At 32.8% G+C, this 17,664-nt stretch overlaps 1 protein-coding gene across 1 annotated transcript in view; it reads left to right on the top strand.

Moving 5' to 3' along the window:
- Positions 1–17,664, top strand: part of LOC140447199 (uncharacterized) — a 717,844-nt gene that overhangs the window by 239,089 nt on the left and 461,091 nt on the right. The gene's annotated exons all lie outside the window — the stretch shown is intronic.

Here is a 17,664-nt window from a genome sequence, read left to right as displayed (position 1 = left end):
GGTATTGACTACAGACTTGTATGGCTCTTCCAGCATGCCATAGCATAGAGGGAAGGGTGCATGTCATTTTTACAATGTAGGCACCCCAACTCCACGGCCTGACCAACTATACGGATTTACAAAAACTAAAACTATAATCTCTCGAGTGCCAAAGAAAAATAGGGCTGTATTTTTAATATCCTCGCTGCATCACACCAAATAAGATGATATCGAAACTGGGTTACCGGAAATAAATGCCTTTAATAATAATACAAAAGCAGGCGTAGATTCAGTAGACGAAAAATGCACAAAATACTCGTGTAATTGAAGAACCAGGCGCTGGCCATATTTTTTAGAATAATTGACATGAGTGCATTAAATATATATATTATTCACCAGGCTCGTGCCAACAGAACAAAATATACAACATTAGAGTTTCTAAAGATTTTGGCACAGCAACTATATGAACCACTTCATCGAGAACGAGAAATTAACGAACGTCTTTCAAGAGAACTAAGACACAGCATTCAAAAGGTGCTAAGAATAAATCTGACCGAAAATGACGATCATACAGAAACCTTACCCAGGAAAGCTATACGGAACGGGATATCTAGCTTGCTATCCTAGATTGAAAAACTAGCCTCGTGTAATCCGGCCTTAAGAGAGTATTTTTATTTCTTTGTTTCCCATTCTGTATCCTTTTCCCTTGTTAAAGCATTTGATGATTTCATTCATGATCAAATTAAAGAGCATTGGGCTCATTAAATCTCTGTGTTATTTTACTGCCTATTTCTATAAGTTCTGTAAGTAGTCGATTTACTCTGACTTCCATTTTGTTGTTTTCGTAGATGTTTTTAATAGTTTTTATAATCTTTAGGGGAACTTCTCTATTATACAGAATATGGAATATATCTTTGAGTCTTACTCTGTCAATCGCTATTTTTATGTCAATCAGACACCGAAATGCTAGTCTATTATACTCTAGCAATTTCTCAGTAGTTTGGTCTATAACGAATATTGCATCTGTTCACGATTTTCCACTACGAAAACCCTGTTGTTCATCTGCTAAACTTATCCTCAGATTATTTTTAGTTGTTTTCGCCCATTTGGTATCTTTTGTAAAAATCCTGTCAAACACCTTTTTAAAATCCAGGAAACATAGATATGCCGGTTTGTTGTATTCTAATGATTTCTTTTACATTTGCCTCATAAATATAGCGTCGGTGCATGATCTTTCCAATTTTAAACTGTAGCATTTGCAAGTTCCTTGAAATATATATTGAAATATATTGAAATCCCCTCGTATTTGCCAAAGTATCAAAGAATATATTTATAGTGTACTTTATTTACTATTCTTACGTACATATTAAAACACCGAATTCTTTCAATTCATCTTAGGGTCACCGAGGTCGAAAATAAATCATTTTATAGATTGTTTATTATTTCACAGATGGGTATTTTCTCGGCATTCTTTGATCGCTAAATCGCTCGATACTACGTTTTAAATAAATATTCCCGTTAAGTGTTTTGTTTATACCAAGTTAAGCGAATGAATTTAAAAGATAATTGCTCATTCTCGCTGAGGCGTGGTCAAGAGCGGTAGACTTCAGCGTTTAGTCCGAATTTTCTTCAGATTCGTAAATTTATTTTTTATTGTTTCTTTGTTATGGAAATCTAGTGTTTTGTGGCAGCTAATAGTAGCAGTTTAACGGTTCAGTTGCAGTTTTAAGTGAGGTTTTGAAAGATATCCACATTTTCCAGTGTCCTGTTATTTTAAGAGGCCGAGTCTAAAGTTTGTGTTGCGGTAACTCTTCAACCTCACTTTTGTTTTGTCCCTGGTCGTTGTTCCAGACTATAGATGTAGTTTATTTGTTCGTGTGGCAGAAAGTGTAAGCCCAGTTCTACCCCCAGAAATTTCAATGAAGTCTGGTTTCCACCCCCAACATTTTTGTGTAAAACTCCAGTTCAAAACAAGGTAACTTTTTGTGTTTAAATTTCAAAGTAAAAATAGAAATATCAAAATAAAAATCAATTTTTTATTTGCGATAATTTATTTCTACTACAGTTTATAGCCAAGTAACAGTAGTAAGTGTTTCTATTTGTTATTTTTGTATTTACTTTTGTGACTATTTCATTTTAAAGATATTTATTTATTTGTAACAATTTTTTTGTAAGTTTTGTAGCACCTACCACTTGTAAACAGAGTTTGTAAACAGATGGAACATGTAAGTTCTTGGTTATTTTGGTATAGATTTTGTAACTCTTCTTATAGTATTCTTGTGCCATTTATTTTTGTAATTCTTTGTGGTGAGACAACAAAAAAATGTTTATTTTATTTTCTAAATCATTTTGTTTATTTCTCTTAACTAACTCTCTAACTCTTTTTTGAGTTTTATTTAAAGAGATATATTTTTCATTTCTAATAATTATTTCAATAGTTACAACTAGTTGTTGTAATCGTTATAATTTGGACCTCGAAGTGGCGTCCATTTTAAATTGCTAGAGGTCCTTCCTGTTGTTTTTTTGTCTGTTTGTTCCAAGAGACTTATGTAAGTACCCCTTGCCATTCACTTATCCACGACCCAGCTCTCCAAATAAACCCTGAGTGCCGTTCGCATAAGTTTCGTTTATTTTGCTTGTCCTCTCTCCACCCCACTAACTTCTGTCCCCAATTTTCAACCCCTCATAATAATACCCTATGTGGTAGGCAAAAAATGGCGGGTGTTGGAGAAGAGTGGTATAAGTCTAAATTTTAAGTTTCGAGAAAAACGCAATTATAGTTTTTTCAAATTTAATATTGTTGTTACGGATACAAATAAGGTATTTTCGTTAAACAATTTTTGGAAATGGCTTTGAATTTGTTGAATTAAAATAGATCTACTAGTAAAAAGGGCCTAGTTGTACAATTTAAAAAAAAATATGACTTATATCACTTTTCATAATTATTAACAAAAAAATGTGAAACTGAAAAGTTTTATGTTTACTTAAGGGGGTACATTTATGGTCAAATACAACGTAAAAGTTTATTTAATTTTTAAAAATTTCAATTTCTGTGTGTACACTCTCCTCGTCACTACTATTTTCATCCTCGGGTAACATATTTGGTATATCCTCCTTCGTAGTTAAATTTCTATAAAAATCATGAAATAGCTCTACCAAGTTCTTTTTTTTTTATCGATGTTTATTGGATTGGGACCTTTATATGACAGAGGAATTTTTATGTTTTTAGGCCACGTATTACCTTTTCTTAAAAAACATACGCTTTTAAATGGTTCGTCTACATTTAAGCTACTTTTGTATTCAAGGACACCAGGATTCTGTGAAAATCTCAACCATTTCATTTGTTTCCACATGACTTTTTCTCCTAAGTTGTAAATTTTTCTTTGTTGAAGGACATTCTTATACAAAGAAGAAAACTCAATAATATCCGATCTGCACATTTCAGTAACTAAAAAAGTTCGCTTATTTCCACATAATCTTACCAAATTCATCCAGTCTCTTGGGTGTTCTATCGAACATGGATGTCTTTTCTTTTTTTTTTCTCTATGATTGCGTGATCTGAATCACACTCCATGTAGGTGTGACCAGGAACGAGAAATTTGTGGTTAATGTATAATAGATTGGGATTCTCTTTTAAAACCATCATGAACATTGCAGGTAGAAAAGAGTTCTTGTTTTGTCCTGCACACGTATCAGAATATAAGGTGATCTCTTTTATTTCAGGTGAAATATGTGAAATCTGCTTGTATAAGCATGACGCAATCTGATTTACTACCCCGTCCAGCTACGCCCTCATGCCACATAAAACACATTGCTTGATTATCATTAAATCTATGTAATGTTAAATTAAAGGTCCACAACTACCTTTTATAGAATGCTATTGAAGTCTAAAGATCAGGTGTGGGGAGACACTGTTGCAAATCAAACGTATAAATGATTTTTGATTCATTTTCTAACGCAGTATTTTTATCTATACGCTTAGCCTCATAAGCGTTTGATGCTTCTTGTTGGTGATTATCAAGAAGATTTTGAATTTATTGCATTTTTTGTGCATCTTTAGTTGTTTTCAGGAGCATATGATATTTATCGCATGTAGCGCAGGTATCCTTTTTAGGCTGTTTGATTTTTATTTCCATGGAATGAAATACTTCTTGATATTTGAATTTCGATACTGGGGTTTTCTCGTTTTCTCGTGAGGTAGCCATTTTTTGTATTCTTCAGAAGGCTATTTTTATGTTTTTTGTTTTCTAATTTACGTTTTGTGGTTTTCTTTCCGTCTGTTGTTATAAGCCTAGCTATAAAAGACACGTGTTTGTTAAAGCTCGCTAAAGACCAATATTCTTTGAAAATTTCCTGTCGTTTTTCTTCAGTTATCCTGTCTTTGCATTTTAAGCAGCAACTTAATAGCTCCTGACATGTCCGTGCTTTTATAACCTTCCCACTGTTCGTGGTGTACGATAACCCAAGGTTTCTGTTCTGCTTTCTTTCCTCACGAATTAGCCTAGTTTCATTTTTTAGCGATTTTCGTCAAGGTTTATTTTTTAAGATTTCTCTTCCTGACTCAGGTGCAATAAGTGCTGTTGTATTGTTTGCAGCTTTTTCTTTAGCAGATCATTATCGGAGTCGGTATCACTTTCTTGTATATAATCTGGGTCCGCGTCACTATCATCAAACGCCTCCTCATTACCTGGATATTCCAGATAACCTTTGTCGTCGTCATCAATCCCACATACTGGATCAATAACTTCTTCCAAAGTCTTTCGAACATTCGGTTCACAGAAGGACAGTGAAGGTGCAGGACTGGATATATTATCTTCATCTGCTAAGACAGGTTCTTCAAGGAAAACACCCGCATTGCCCATCATGGAATTTTCATCTAAAAACCCAGATTAATATCAAATTGTTCAAATTGAAAAGTGAGGTAAGTCGACCTAAAACTGCACAGTTTGAATTTCTATTGCCGTAACTACTAGTATATCTCAACATATATCATCGGTTTTCAATTTTGGAGTTAAAACATTTGTGATTATGTCAACATATAATGTGTTTCCCTATATTTTTTAATGAGAATAGTGATATATTTTTACATATACCTTTATTCACAATCATATTTTACCAATAACTTTTGATATATTTGCACTTGTATCACTATTCACAAATATTAATCAAAAAATTATATAGGCAAGACTATTATAACTAGACTTATTTCAGTTTTCTCTATAATTTTTTTTCCTGTCTGGCAGATGGAGGCAAAACAAATAGTACTAGAATATTTATAACATTTTTCACTGTATTAAATGATATTAAAAATACTTATATCATGTAACGCAAACAAATAACACCTGCTTGCCAATTAAATTGACTTATATCACTTCACCCTATCAAAGATACATGTATTTGAAAGTGGTATCTATGTTTAACTCATTTTTTACATTTTTCGACTTATATCACTTTTCCCCAACACCCGCCAAATATACGTTACAAAACCTTGTTGTTCCTCTCTTAGTGCTATAATTTCATTCAGTTTATTTGTTACCACTTTGGTTCTTATTTTAAGTATTGTATTTAATATAACTAGAAAAATTACAGACATTAATTTATTTTTAACTTCTATTGATTCATTGTCATTTCAATAGAATATAATTTTACAATTAATTTTTGGTCCTCAGTAATATTTTTATACAATCGTAAATTTCACTTAAAAATAATCTTTTTCGATAAGTAATGATACAGTTGCACTCTGACCCAAAGGCGTAATTGTCAGTTTAGAAATACCACGTATATTTAAGATTTAAATTTGTTGTATCACTACCTTATATAAAAACTTAATGAATGTATTTTAACGAATTTTAGTTACCGTGACCTATTTCGAAAGGGACAAAATTTAATATAAGTCGAGTGACCAGCATCTGCAGAAACACGCAAGCAGTCACTTGCGACCAAGTATCAGCTCGACGGTGGCATTTAGTTCCTCAGTGTCGTCAAATGCGATAAGAGAGTGTAACCGGTGAATCCCAGGGCAAATCTAACCCGCAATCAGGGTGTTATCTTAACGAGCGACCCAGCTGGTTGTCCTTACCCGTCGGTTGACCATTGTTCAACACATCGACAAGTTAACGAGTTCGGACTTACCGCACAAGGTCCGAGTTTACCAGATTATACAAGTTGAGATCTTGGCGGGGACGGAATGGTAGTTATAATGTATGCTGTGTTGCCGGTATTTATTCGTCGTTTTAAAATAGCTACTAGGATCGTTACTTCCCTAATGAGGAATATCACTTAATTATATTTCCCTTACACGACATAGAACCAGAATATTATGAGAATATTGTTCGCGACACATGGGTTGTAACTATTTTATGATCAAAGCTTCGAGATTAACGTGCAGAACAGGAATGGATTAAGGGAATACAGTTCAAAGCGTATTTTATCTCCAAAAATGCTAAAAAATACATCAAATGAAAATTTAGAGAATATATCTTTAAAACTTTTTATTAGTTCTCATGTTCTAAATAAATTTTAAATAAATAAAAATCTCTATAGGAAACACTGAGCCAAGATTCGAGTAGACAATCAATTATCCGATGAAGTACCAATACAAAGAGAAGTACGACAAGGTTGCATACTCTTGCGTTTGCTATTTAATGCGTACTCTGTACATCTATTTCGAGAAGCTTTGGTCGTGCATTTAGTTTACTTTCAATAAACAGCAAATTCTGATTTTATATGTTATTTTATATTTTATTGAAAAAAAAGAGAAGAAAATAACTACGATTCAAGTTGCGATACCTTATTCGGGGACAACTCTAGTGATGAATACGTGCCAGATCCGAAAGATTACATCGACTCATCATCAGACAACGAGATTGATAATGAGATGGTAGATGCACAGAGTAATAATGAACCGATGGAAGAAGAGAATGATATACTAATGGAGAATAATAACATACTAGTAAGTCAGGCAAAATCTTATGAAAATATTGTTGGACAAAATAAAAAAGGATATATTGCCTACAGTCCATCGTAAAAAGAAACATTTCCAACCAAAAATAAAAGTAAGTAGAAAAGACATGGGAGTACCGGTACGGAACGAATACCTATATACGTTAAGATTTGCAGACGATCAAGTAGTAATTGCACAAGACCAAGACAACCTCAGCTACATGATGAAGAAACTACAAGAAGAATATACCAAGGCTGGCCTAGATATTAACCTCGCGAAAACAGAGTACCTATTTACAAGTGAAGAAGACATAGAAGATCTACAGATTGATGACAACGTAACAATCAAAAGAAAGGATAAATTCAAATACTTGGGGTTTATAATCACGAAAAAGGCAACAAGAGAGGAAGAAATTACACAAAGATTAGGACAAACAGGAACAGCAATCCGACAACTTAACTCAGTATGGTGGGATAGACACCTAAATATGAAGACAAAAAGACAAATTTATAAAACATTTTAGTGCGAAGTATTATGACATATGGGGCTGAAAATTGGATCATAAACAAGAAAAACAACAAACAACAGAAAGACACCCGAAAAGTGCCACTTGTAGCACTTGCGATTCTCGTGCTGCAAAAGAGGAACATATTGAAAATTATAAAGCAGCGTTTGCGGCTCAGAATATCGACAGGGAACTAGCGAAAAATACAGATGGTGTTGTATATATGATATTCGACCTCCAACAAACGATGCCGTTGCCTAGACTTAGTACTTTTAAAGCATTTTACCTCCGCCAGATGTGGTTCTATAATTTAGGCATACACCATTGAAGTTGAGCTGGCAATTAAACAAAGCAATCACTTAATTATTTGGACCGATTCGTGTGCAGGGCAGAACAAAAATTTCCTAATGGTGTGTGTTTATGATTATCTTATACAAAAATGAGTATTCCAAATAATCGATCATAAGCTTCCTGAAGTAGGTCATTCCCACTTGGATTCAGACCGGGATTTTGGCAAAATTGAAAAAAGATTAAGGAGACATCAAACCATTTGCACTCCACAACATTACCGTGAAATTATTGCCTCTGCCAATAAAAAGAATATTATGGCAATTGATATGCAACAACATTTCAAAGACACCGAGAACCTTTTAAATAAAATGCATCTGATGAATAGAAAAAAAAAATATTCTAAATGAAAACGTATATTTCCGTGATGACATTAAATGGATCCGTGTAGATACCTACGGGTCATACTTCTTCAAGGAGAGTTTCGATTATGGTACTTCTTTTAAAGAAGTCAATATTCTTTTAAGACTTTTCAGAAAAACCGGTGCACTATCTAAAGAGAAAATTGATAACTTAATACAAAAACTTCCCTTCGTTCCAGAACAACATAGATGGTTCTATGAGCTTAGTTTGCGTGAAAATAATGAATAAACTTAAGGGGTGACAATTTTCGATATCCTTGGTGTTATGAAAATATGTATACGTATTAAACATTAATATCTTTTTGAATATCTACACAGCAATATTTTCAATTGTATGCACATAACCTGTTTTATTCTTTTTGACAAAGATGAAATATATAAAATCTTTGTAGAAGAAAGGGATATGTATAGTTGTATACAACATCTTTTTTTTGTGCGATTAGCAGATATTTAAAAATTTTCTCAACTTCCATATTAATTTCACCACTCATGGGAACAGTATGATTAGTTAAGCATTTGAAAACCAATAACTACAAAAAATTTCTACAATGAAAACTTTGGGGTGAAATATCTCAAAACTTACTTTTTGTTACATACCTCCTTCATTCACTCAGCCCTTTAATTAGAATATTCTATTGCATGTTTGCATCATCATCTTAAGAAGGCATTTGCCCGGGTTAAATTAAAAGACGTTATCCACTTACTGTATGCAAGAGAAAAACCTCTAGGAATAATCAAAACGATCAAACATATTAACCAAAATAACACAATAAAGTAAGAACCAAAAAAGCATACCAAATGGGAGAAAAACAATTTTAAATAATCTGCTTTGCAGACGACGCAATACTACTCTCTCAAAGTTTACAACGTATTTACAACGTATACTGCACCAATTTAATATAACCGTCAGAAAATTTAACATGTTAATCTCCCAAAAAAAGACAAAATGCATGGTTACAACAGCAAATTTACTAAGATGTAAGTTAGAGCTGAAGGTCAGATAATAGAATAGGTGATGGAGTTAAAATATCTAGGCATTACATTATATAGCTACGGAAAGCTCAAAACTGAAGTGAAATATTAACTGAATAGAGCAAACAGAGCCGCAGGCTACCTGAGTGAAACAATATGGAGAAATAAAAATATCGGAAAAGGAACAAAAGGCGGAATTTACGCAACAGTCATAAGACTAATAATGACATACGCGGCAGAAACAGGACCTGACACAGAGAGGACAAAAAGGATGTTAAAAACAATAGAGATGAAATCACGAAGAAGAATTTATGGTAAGACACTATAAGACAGAGCTGGAAGTACAGATATACGACGTACATGCAAGGTGGAGGACATCCAGAACTGGGTAAGAAATAGAAGAGTAGAATAAAACGATTATATAAGCAGAATGACAACAAATAGAGTAGTAAAGACGGCAAAAGACGGTACCCCAATAGGAAGACAATCAGTAGGAAGACATCTTACTGGAGGCATATTATTGAAAAACAGACAGAGTCATCTCTATATAAAAAGAAGAAGAAGAAGAGGTTTGCATCATCCTCTTCAATTCAAAATTGTTGATATTTTTCATTAAACTTCTCATCCTGGAAAAAGACGCTAAAATGCTCGAACAAATTAAAATAGTAGAGAGTAACGTCAGATTAGATTTACTTTTTGGAAATCCACAATTATAACTAAAAAGAGAATCGTCAATTTTTTTCATCCTTGGCGTAAAAGAAAAACGTTAAAATAGCATATTTTTGCATCAAACAAATCACTGTTTTCCGTCGTCTTTATGTAATTATTTTTGTTTGTAATTATATATCTTTGTATTTACCATACAATGTTATTAGCAGGTATAACCAGATAAATTGCCAGTACTTTAAAATCCATTTCCAAAAATAAATTCGTTGTAACTAATGTATTTTTCATATATGTGACGCATTGCGAGTTTTATCGAATTATATTGTAAATGATGCTCAATAAATATGTTCAATTAAATGTTCATTAAAAATATGTTTGAGTACAGTATGGAAAAATTTGATAAACTAATTAATGGATACCAGCGGAATAACTATATTTATGTGGAAATTGTATAACATAATATACTTAGTTTTTTAACCCTGCGGTGGTAGAGCCTCTTTTAACCCTCCTTTCCACGGGTGACTTTCTTGTGACACAAATCCATGGGTGGGGTCTATCAGGACCACATTTTAAACTTCCTATTTCTCATTAAAAAAAAATTTTTTTAATATTTTTAAGAAAACTTACTGATATAACGTTGTACTACCTAAATGTACATATAATATGTGTATCAATATGTATTGGTATAGTTTACTGCGAAATAACTAACACCATTATTTTTTTACAAGTGTTTATTAAAAAAATTATGAACGGCAAAATACAAAAGAAAAATATAAAAAAAGACCACACTACTACTCTATATACTTACAGTAATACAAGTAAAAACTAAATATCCAAAATTAAAATTTGAAACAGAAAATAGAGGGGGTTAAATAATGTTAATTTTGTTTCTACACAATCAGCACAACACGCCTTTATATGTTCCATACATAACCAGTTTTTACACAATTGGCAAAAATATCTAGTTTTTCTTTTTTTACAATACTTACACATCCCCGTTTTCCTGGGGCTGGGGTCATCCCTAGTCATTTGCTTAATTCCAGAAAATTTTGCAGCAAGTAACCGTGATGTTCTCGGTATACGCATATTTGGTGCTCGTATTTTTATTTTTTTCTGGACTACCGCAATTCCTAAAGACTTCAGAAACAATCGACGAGAAGACCGAAATTCTGCATTCGTATTATTGAATCTTAGTATATAATAAATGCATTTATAGCTGCAATGTTAGCCAAGCCATAGCACAAAAACAAGAAACGCCCACTCACGGGTGGGGTCTGTCAGGACACTTTTACAGGTAGCGATTGAAGGGATTCATACAATTTCACCAAATTATGCTAAAGTGTACTATTCATTGCCATTAAAAGGTACACCGAGTGTAGGAAAAAATACAAAAAAAAAATTGAAAAAATTAGGCAAATTCATTTATAGTTGTCCTGATGGACCCCACCCGTAAGAAGGAGGGTTAAATACAAATTTGATAGAGCCGGGTTCACCAGACCCGATATATAAATATAAAATAAATATATATTTTTGTATATTTTTAAATATTTTCTTTGCCTTTATTAATTAACTATATTCTTATAAATACGTATATGTAAATATGATATTGAATAATATATTATTTTATTATTTTTTGACATTTCTTTACAACCCTACATTTTGATACAAAAAATAGTATATTACTTTATGAGGCGAAGAAGCATGACTTTTCTTGACGCGCCCGATATTACGCGCCGAACGAAGTGAGGCGCGTAATAGAGGGCAAGTCAAGAAAGTCGCTTCTTTGCCGAATAAAGTATACTATTTTTTCTTCAAACGTAGCAATTTTCAACCATAAATAGTACAATTCATACGCTATTTTTACTCGAAATTAACTGTGACAACTATCAAAGTCGTTTAGATGTTAGAAATTAAAATAATTAAGTCGCCGGTGGGATTTGCGTCTCCCTGGTTACAGTTGTTTGACAGTTGTTTGCAATTATTAAAGACAGCTTATTGTTGTTGCAACCGCAAGCGCAAATTTAGTGCGAAAATGGAAAACGTAAACGAAATTGAGTCCGCGGCTAATGATGCAGTAGCACGTTTGGGGCCCTCCAAGTCCGGAATAAAGTATCGGTTAGCGTACAAGCACTTCCAAGAGTGGTGCGATACAAGAGGAGTACGGCAAGTTACCGAAGACGTTTTACTGGCATATTTTAATATAATGGAAAATGAAAATAAATGGAAATCTTCCACAATGTGGTCACGATACTCTATGATAAAATCCGAGTTAGTTATTAGAAAAAATGCGGATATAAGCAAATTTTTAAAGTTACGTGCCTTTCTGAAAAAAACAAGCGAAGGATATACTGCAAAGAAGTCTAAAGTTTTCACTAAAGACGAGTTTGATAAATTTTTGTTTGAAGCGCCAGATAAGTTGTATTTAGGATTAAAGGTAAAAAAAATTATATTGCAAAGCATGTAGTATACTCTACTAAATTATAAAAATATTTCAGATTGTTTTGGTAATTGGGTTTACTGGGGGGGCGCCTGTCGATGCGACAAAATGGTAAAAATGAAGACTGTGGACATTGAGGATAAAGAAAATGTAATAATTATCAAAATCCCAGACAGTAAAACACGACAAATTAGATCTTTTACGATAATTGGTCAAAACTACATTAAACTGTATAAAAAGTATACATCACTGCGGCCTGAAAATTTCACAGAAAACCGATTTTTTATCAAGTAACAAAATGGAAAGTGTTACCAAAGCGTCATGGGAATACATTAGATCAGCGCAGTAGTCCAAAAAGTAGCTAGTTATTTAAATTTAAACGATGCAAGCGCATACACGGGTCACTCTTTACGACGAACTTCAGCAACAGTTTTAATTGATCTAGAGGCGGAAATCTAGAATGCCTCAAACGACATGAAGGCTGGAAATCAAGCACGGTTGCCGAAGAATATATAGAGGATTCAATAAGAAATAAGAACGATAATACTCAAAAAATTTTAAATCCTTATGATTCGCCAACATCGGGAATGATTGCTGAAAGTTGTTCTCGACCATCAGTATCATCAATAATTACCAATGCGTATCAAGAGTCGGGAACATTTTTGCACGGTTTCAATTTTGAAAATGCCTCATTAACTAATTGTACTTTTAATATTACTATAAATAAAAATGATGTTTAATTGTTGTTAATGATAGTTGTATTGTTGCTTTGTGATGTTTCATATTGTTGCCATGACAACATTTTTCCCTCCGCCGTAAAGAAATGGGAAAAAAAACTGCTGCCGGCGGAGACATCAAACTTTGACAGGATCAAGTTAGATAAGTAATGTCATCATTATTTGACGTTTGAAGAAAAAAACGTTTATTAGTAAAAAAATTTTTATTTAACCACTAATGAAACATGAAATATTTATTTTCACATAAAAAGTAACGCTAAAGCAAACTAAAAGTGATAAAATAAACAATTAATTTGAAAATCCATCACAATAAATATTGACATGTTTGAGGCATAAAAATGCATGGCACTTTTTACAATAGTATTTTGACTTATTGTCATTTTTACACTTAATGTATCTTTTCTTTCTTTCACTAGACATATCTGGCATCGCTAATTCTACTCCCATCTACTTTATTTCCCAAATACTAATTTGCAACTTCTTGACGTCTATATCTTACTTGTAGTGGTACGTTTTGAGCTTAGAATCTTATTTTTAAGTGCTCGTCTAATAATAACAGCACTAGTTTTTAAAAAGTGTCGACGTTTCATACTGGTATCAGTATTGTTACAGTTGTATACAATTTGTGCGTTTATACTTGATACGACGTTTATAGTTAAATAAAATATTACCATGGCTATTCATATTACGTGCCACATTGTACACTGGACAAAGTTGGTTCAGTGTATCAACTCCACCTTTTGTCTTATTATAAAATGTGACAATTTCTGGTTTATATTAATTCCCAAAATCTTCATTAATTATGTCGCTGTGATGTACAGGAATGCCATTATATTCGCAAAAGTCTATCCAAGTGCGGACATAGGATGAGATCACAACCCAGTAGTTACCAAAATTGGGCATTAAATAAATATAATAAAACGAAGAACAACAAATGCACAAATCGATACAAGAAAATCAAAGAACCCACACATAAGTCAACACCTGGCAGATGAAATCAACAACGTAATAATAAATGTTGAAGAACACATTCTACAAAATACTGAGACGGGTAAAAATGGTTAATAATAAAGACAGAAATATATAAAAGTCAAAAAAAAATTCTAATACCAACCAGATATAAAAAGAAGCAATGGATGACGGAAGAAATTTTAGATTTAATGAAAGAAAGACGTCAATATAAAAACAAAGATAATCAGATGTACAAGAAAGGGGTTAAACAAATAAAATACAGAATTAAGAAAGCGAAAAAACAATGGTTAAAAGAACAATGCGCAGAAATAGAAAAATACCAGAAAAGACATGATAGTTTTACCACACATAAAAAAAATTAAAGAATTAACTCACAACAATAGAACAAGAAAACCAGGAATACTAAAAGAAGCAAATGGGAAACTTGTGTTGAATACTAACGACAAATTAAAGAGATGAACAGAATACATCAACGCACTGTTCAAAGACAATAGAACAAAACAGATGGAGATGGAAGTAGAAGAAGATATGGTTTTAAAGATATTAAAAAAGGAAATTAAAATGACATTAAAAAACAGCAAAAATGGTAAAGCAGTAGGTCCAGACCAAATCTGTATAGAAACCTTAAAATGCATACATGATGAAACCTTAGACATTATAGTAGAATTATTTAACTCAGTATATAAAACAGGAACCAGTATACCGAAACAATGGTTACTCTCCACATTTTGTGCTATCCCTAAAAATACAAACGCTAAATTATAGCCGTGAATACAGAACAATATCACTAATAAGTCACATTCTCAAATTATTCCCGAAAACAATACATGGTCGTATAAATAAAAAACTGGAAAAAGAAATAGATAATAGTCACTTTGGGTTCAGAAACGGACTAGGAATCAGAGAAGTGTTATTTGCTTTTAATGTATTAGCTTAACGATGCATGGATATGAATGTTGATGTGCATGTTTGTTACGTTGATTTTGAAAAAGCATTTGACAAAGTAAGACATGAAAAATTAGTCCAAATTCTAAAAAAAAAAAAACATAGATCATAGACTTACGAATAATAACAAATCTCTACTGGAATCTAAGAGCACAAATCGTAGTAGATAACGAAGCTAGTCCAGAAATTAAAATCAGGAGAGACGTTAGACAGAGATGTTTTATGTCCCCATTACTATTTAATGAATATAGTATAGCCATTTTTAAAGAAGCATTAGTGAAGGAATAATAATTAACGAAAGATCTATTAACAACATAACAAATTATGCAGATGACACCGCGATTATGGCAAGCTCTGCTGAACATCTAAAATTACTGCTAAACAAAACAAACAGTTTGTGTGAAAAATATAGACTAAAAATGAACACAAAAAAGACCAAATACATTATAATAATAAAGCAAACAAATATACCAACAAACATACACTTGGGAAATGTACCGATAGAAAGGGTTGATAAATACAAATACCTAGTAACATGGATTTTAGACAATAATGATCAAAGAACCGAAATAAGAGTCAGGATAGAACAAGAAAGAAATGCGTTTGTAAAAATGAAAACAATTATTTGCAACAAAGACCTTAGATTAGAACTGAGAGTAAGAACACTGAGATGCTACGTGTTTTCGTTACTGCAATATGGACTTGAAAGCTGGACATTAAAGCAGGAACACATACATAAGTTACAGTCCTTTGAAATGTGGTGTTACAGGAAGATGCTTAGAATAGCATGGACACAGAAGAAAACTAACACGGAAGTATTGCGAGAAATGGGCAAATAATGCAAAATAATAAACATAGTAAAAATAAGAAAGTTACAATATCTGGGACACGTAATGAGGGGACAGCGATATGAAATGCTAAAGCTGATAATAAAGGGAACAATTAGAGGAGGAAGGAGTATAGGAAGAAGGAGAGTGTCATGGTTGAAGAATTTAAGGAACTGGTTTAAATGCAGTTCTATAGAACTCTTCGGAGCAGCAGTAGATAGAGTAAAGATAGTGATGATGATATCAAACCGCTGACGGCACTTAAAGAAAAAGATGTAGACAGGAGAATAACAAACCATTTTTATTTTGTTTTGAAGTATAAGACACAAAGGTAATATCTTTTTGAAAACCAAACATACTTGACGGAAGAGGTCTAGCTAGACTTTATATTCTTAAACTCCAAAGGTATGCCACGTCAATTTTTTCTGATTGTACCATTCTACGTGAATTCGATATAATCAATAGACTTATCAAAAAGATTACAATTAAAAAGGGTGTTTGTCAAGGACGTTTAATGTCATAATGTGTAATGTCAAGTATAAATGTGGTAGTTTTTTAAGATTAAAATAAAATTTTTCTATAATACAGCAAATGTTGGATAAAGTTACAGAAATAATAATTTAACCTCTACTTTTGCCGTGCAAATTGCAGTTAAGGTTAAGTACTAAAAGATAATTGTCAAAAAATCATTAACGGTTTCAAAAATATTTTTGCTGAAGTGACCATTATGTGGACAGAAACTACGCGGTGCTGGTCGTTTACGCGAGAAAATGATGCTGGTGGTTAATAGTTATTTTTAGTGTAATGCGAAACAGCGATACTACTAACCTTTAAAACAAAAAAGTACGACATGAATATGGGTTTATCTAGTAGTTAAAGCAAATATTAAAAGAGCTGTAACTTTGAGAAGATACGACCCTATTTGTTCGTCTAAAAGATTTTGGCACATACACAGAGATGTATCCGGCACAGTTTTCGTATCTGAAAGTGGAAATTATTGTCTTTGTAATATTACAAAAAAATCAAATTTTGTATGGCATGCTTTCAGATAATTATCCATAAAATTGTTTTAATTTTAAAGACAAATTTTTAGTATATTTGTAACAAAGGTATATGTTCTAAATGGGTATTATATCCATTTAGAAATGTTTAAATTATAAATTTTAAAACATAAACCTAGTTTGATATGTGTACAAGAAACCAACTTCAAAAACAACACAGCTCATGACTTAAATTTCAAGTGTTTCTTTAGAAATCGAGAAAATGCGAAAATTGCTAGCGGAGGAGTAGATAACTTTGACGCTAAACCAATAAAACTTACAACAACACTCGAAGCAATTGGAATTAAAGTCACAGATACAATTTCTTTTTCAATTTTCAATATTTATATTCCCCCCAATAAAGAACCCGATTCAAAAGTAGTTTCAAACCTATCAAATCAAATACCTGCTCCACGGATAATATTGGAGATTTCAATGCACATAATCCGTTATGGGGTTCAGCAAAACTAACATCTATATATATACCCGGTATTTAGGGCGGTACACGCCCTTCCGGTAGGGATCTATGGAGGAGTATCACCAAGCCGCAAGCCCTTATCTCTTGCCGTGCTGCTCCACCATAGGCCGATCAGATACCAGCATATTCTAGACTAAGCCGCAGATTCATTTAGACTTTTGAACTGCTGCGTTAGCCTTTTTGTTTTCTGTACACCGAGCTGGGGATTTAACTGACATCTTCACCTCAGTAAAGCGAAGGAGAAGCCAGCCGCCCAGCACGCTTGGCTATCCGATAAACTAACATCTCTAGGTCAAAAAATTGAAAAAGTAATAGAAGAAGTTCACTTAAATATCCTTAACGACGGACAACATACGCGCTTTAACATAAAAACAGGTGAAGGCTCTAGTATAGACCTTTGTATTTGCGAACCATCAATTACACATACTCTTACGTAGGAAGTGTTACCAGACC

Source organism: Diabrotica undecimpunctata, chromosome 8 (genome assembly GCF_040954645.1).
Source record: "Diabrotica undecimpunctata isolate CICGRU chromosome 8, icDiaUnde3, whole genome shotgun sequence".
In the NCBI taxonomy this organism is placed as follows: Eukaryota; Metazoa; Arthropoda; class Insecta; order Coleoptera; family Chrysomelidae; genus Diabrotica; species Diabrotica undecimpunctata.
The sequence above is the reverse complement of the archived record's forward strand: the minus strand, read 5'-3'. Positions and strand labels throughout refer to the sequence as shown.